Source organism: Rhea pennata, chromosome 4 (assembly GCF_028389875.1).
Source record: "Rhea pennata isolate bPtePen1 chromosome 4, bPtePen1.pri, whole genome shotgun sequence".
Classification (NCBI taxonomy): domain Eukaryota; kingdom Metazoa; phylum Chordata; class Aves; order Rheiformes; family Rheidae; genus Rhea; species Rhea pennata.
Window position 1 is genome coordinate 66,939,449 of NC_084666.1, and position 4,620 is coordinate 66,944,068.

Consider the following 4,620-nt stretch of genomic DNA (forward strand, 5'->3'; position numbering starts at 1 on the left):
TGTCTCAGCTTCATGACTGTGTATGGGATATTGAAAAATGCCAATCAAAGATAAATGAGTAAACTATTACTTTGAAATGTATGTGCTTTTCAGATTGGAGCTTTATGTGCCAGCAAGGCTTCTGCAGCTCATCTGTAAATTAGTCTTGCTGTGAGCGAGGTTTATGCAATACTTGTAGGAATGCTGCTGACTGCTCTTCCCTTATCTACCATGCTTTCTCTAGTAGGAAAGTAGTGAGATTAAGTCTAAATGTTCCTGTAAAATGGTACCAGCTATCAGGAAACTGTGGCTGATGTTTTAATGGGAGCTTCTGTGTTCCAGTTGTGTCACCCCATTGATGCTAAACAGCTGGAGACACTATGTTGAACTTGGAGGGGATTTAGTCTGTGTTTAGGTTGATCTGTTAAGGGCTTTAAGACCAGAAATAAACTTCTCCTATAGACATGTTATTACACAGCTGCAGACTTGCACCTGCTACTGGTGCTTGATTCTCCTATAAACTCATTTCACTGTGCAGCTTCAGTTGTGTAAGCAAGCATTTTGGAGTAAGCCTGCAATGAGGATAGAGTGACCACGTTCTGCTGGGGGTGAAGAGGCAGCTTCCACGTTTCCTTGCCACTGGAAGAGCCGTCACTGAGCTCATTCCCCAAAGGCACCTGAGAAGAATCTGCAGACTGGGAACTGGAAAGAGATTCAGAAGAACATTCCAAACTGGTGGGATGAAAACAAACAAAACCCTTCTTAAAAGGCCTGTTAAGGTTTTGTAGTCATTGACAGGTATAGCCTTCCTGTGCACAGAAACAAAGATGGTAAAGGGCAGAGCTGAGACTTTACCAGGCCATCAGGCTGTTGGAAGGGATTTTGGGGATGAAGTAAAAGCTCAAGCTGAACTTTAGGCAATACCAGATTCAGCTGACAAGTAATGTGATTTAAAGTCAATTTTGTCTATCTCATGGCAGAAGTCTGGTGTTTCCAATCTTTTCAAACTGTTTGCCTTAACTGTAAATACTGTTCTACAGTACAGCTTTTTACTGTTTTGGAGTCCTTGTATATGCATATGTGAATTAGAATTTTGTGTTACTTTTGCAGTATAATCAAATTAATGTTCACTAAAGTTTGTGACTGACTCCTTCAGCTCAATGCAATTGGCTCCTCTTTTATTTTCCTTGAACTGGGAGTTTACCTATGGTTTTGTAATAGGAGCACAGATTAGTCATAAGCTGCAGCAGCAGTGAACTGTTCTAGGGATGTAATGCAAAATTTTCTGCTTTGGATAGAGAGGACTACTTAAGCAGTAGACAGTTCTCTGCCATTTTTGGTATTTAAAAAAAAAAAAAGTAACTGGATTTTCCTACCAGAGTGTTGGGCTTTCCCTTGGTCATTGTTTCTCTGTAGATGTAGTGCTGTTTTGATTTCACTGCGCAGTCCTGCTGTGTGCAGTGGGGCCCTCCCTGAAGCAAGAGTGATGGCAATAGCAGAGGGGATACCCTGGCGAGTACATCAGCTCTCAGCAGCTGGTTGTACTCAGCTTTTCTTACAGATGCTGCAAGCTGTTGTCACCTTCAAATGAAGATTTAGGATTTGAGGTGGTAGGTTTTCATTTTTTATCCTTTAATGAAATTGTACGCTGTACTTGAAGTATAATGTGAGCTTGGACCTGACACTTCGTATGCTAGTGTGCTAATCCTGTCACTTGTAGAGATTTTTAATATCTTGATACATGAATATTTTTTCCAGATTGTTAAATAGTAGGTGTTTTGCCAGAACATGATTATTATGAACTGAACACAACCCTGACAGACTCTGGAGGCTACAGCTAAATTACGTTGAAATATATGGCTTAGGGTCATCTCCAGTAAAAGTGCCTTGAGGTGACTGTCCTGCTTCTCTCTACAGCAGACTCTTCATAGCTTCTTTATACTAGAAGCACTAAGGTAACGTAGTGTTTCTGAAAGGCTAGCATATACTTTTATTACAGTATAGTTGGAACTCTCTTATAGCCGCAATATCTCTGCCCTCGTGCTTCCAAAACAAAGCGCTTGCTGAATTTGCAGCAGAATTGGCATGTGCTAGGAAGGGAATAAAATGCTCTGTCAATGTGAGCTGTTTGCAGTGGGGCTGCTCACTGGCTACAATGGTGCCTGGGATACACTCAGGCATCAGGCCTGGGCTTCATAAGGAGGCTTGTACAAAAACTTAACTGTGCTTGCGTGTGAGCCCAAGCAATTAAAAAATGTAACAGCAGTGACTCAAACATTCAGGAACAAAACAACAGTCATTTGTTGTAAGGTGTAGTTTTCAAAAGAAATCCTAGTTTAGACTAAAGTTATCCAAATCCAGACTTCTAGCTTTAAAAAGAAAGATGCAATTCAGGGAAGAAAACACGCTTGTTTTAAAAGACCCTCCTGTTTTAAAGGCTTCCCCAGCATTAGTGAGCCCTGCTCAGTGCTAATCTTCTTGGCAATATCAGTGTTAATGTTGAGCCAATTCTGGAATAGCATGTTGAAAAATGAGCATGGGCCCAAGGTGGCTGGGCCAGATGGGCTTTCCAGGGCAGGCTTGGTGGTGACCACCCTGCTCCTCTGGAGGAAGAGAAAACAGATGCCTGGATGCATCATGCCTGTGTTTAAGGATTCCCCCCTGCCCCCGAACTGAGCTGCAGCCTTAATGTAGAGAATGCACATAGTTATAGTGGCCGTTCGTGCGTTCGTGTTTGTGCCTGTGTAATTCTGGTTGGGAGTAGTGGCCTGCAGCAGATGGAGGTGAAACGGCTGGTGGGCACATGCCCAAGGAATATGAAACTGTGACTCAGCAGTAAGCGAGCTGCTGGAATGGTAGAAGGGCTCCTGCTGCAGCTAATAAATCAACCCAGAAGACTACTAAAACCTGTAGGCTTTTTTTTTTTTTTTTTTTTTTTGGGTCCTGAACAGGTGAGTTTTGGTGAGTTTTGGAGGCTAGGGTAAGCTGTGCTCTTATGATTTGCCCAATCTTGCTAAAATAGCACACAGAGCAGCACAGCGTTGTCTTGCATGAGAGGAGCTGTGCATGGAGCATGCTCACCCCAGTCCTCCCATGAGGACTCACTAGCCAAAATGCCTCCAGGGCTGGCCTCTCCCAACCAGCTTTTTTGCTTTGCACTTGGTCTTCAGGTAGCAACAACATAATTCCATAGTCTTTTGATTAAATTAAAGGCTGCTGGGTTCTGAGCAACAAAGAACCCTTTAATGAAGGTAAAACTTCAAAATAGCTCAGACATAGCATGTGAGCTGATTCCTACCTTACAATGGCATCAGGGGACAGGTGACTCACAGGATGATTTTTGTACCAGAGGAGTCAGAGAGCAAGCATCCTCCCAACATTAGCTCCAGCGAGGAAGTGAGTATTAATGATGACTAAGGGGGCATGCGAAAGACAGTTGAGCTGCAGCATTTCCCTAGGCCTTGTGCGGATGCTGAACCTGGTATTAGGCATGGTAGAAGTTAATGAGTTGTAAAAGTCACTCAGTCAGCATCAACCCCTTCTGATGTAGCAGCTGCTGTGTGTGGTGACTGCTATGCACGTAGCCATTTTATCATTTGCCCACCTTTATGCAACACTTCAGGGTTTTCTGATTTCCTCCATGCTGCTCCCTTGCTGGAGAATGCCCCAGCAGTAGAATGATGTGCTCCTTGGCTGTTAGGTGGGTCTTGCTTTTCTCTGCCCTTCTTTCCTGCTTTGTTGCCCAAGTTTGACTTCCTGATAGTCTGGCCAAGTCCATCCAGTTCTTCGTGCCTGCATGGGAAGTGATGGGGTAGGAAAGGTGAGCCTCTGTTTTCCTTCCCTGCTACTGCCACCTTCCTTGTGATGTTGTGCAGAGAGAGAATTCGGTTGGGTTTGTCATCTTGTACAAGGGGAAGCAATCCAGATAAGCTGCTGCTTCAATGTTCTGTTTTGGTCCTCCACTAAGATCTAGGATTTTTATTGTTTTTAGTTTTTGCCAGTATCACAACACTTGAAACTGATTTCTTGCTTTGCAGTCTCTCCTGCCCTCTGGCTTGAAGCTCCTTTGGTCTGTTCTTACTACTTTGCAACCCTTGCTGAAGACAATTATTGATAGCTTAAACCACTTAGGCGCTTGGTTTTTAGGGTTCTCCCCCCGCCCTTCAGCAATGATTCTTCTGTGCTCTTTGTCATGAAGCACTGTGGTGGCAGGGAGGTGTCTGCTGTGATCTAAACTGTTGCAGAGGGTATTGAAAGGAGCTGGAATAGGAATGTGTGGATTGTGAGTTTCCCCTGGATGCAGGAACTCCTCAGGGGCACAAAGTGGGCAGAGAGCAGGAGCATCTAGCAGAGTGAAGTGCGCTCTGCCATAGGAGTGTGTGAGAGCTTTACCAGGTGCATGCATCACTTCCAGATATATTCTGAACAGGATAGCAGCTGGGCCTGTTCCCACCTCCTTCCTGCCTTAAATAATGAGGTGCTAATTCAAATACTTACAAGAGCACATTTTCCAGGTGTGGGTCTCCAGCTATCATTTGCCCTTGGGCATGAATAAAATGTTACTACAGACAGTTTCAAATGGTAAACACATACATGAAAGTAGCCCTTAGCACTACAGCAATAAGCACTGTCCCAAGCAGA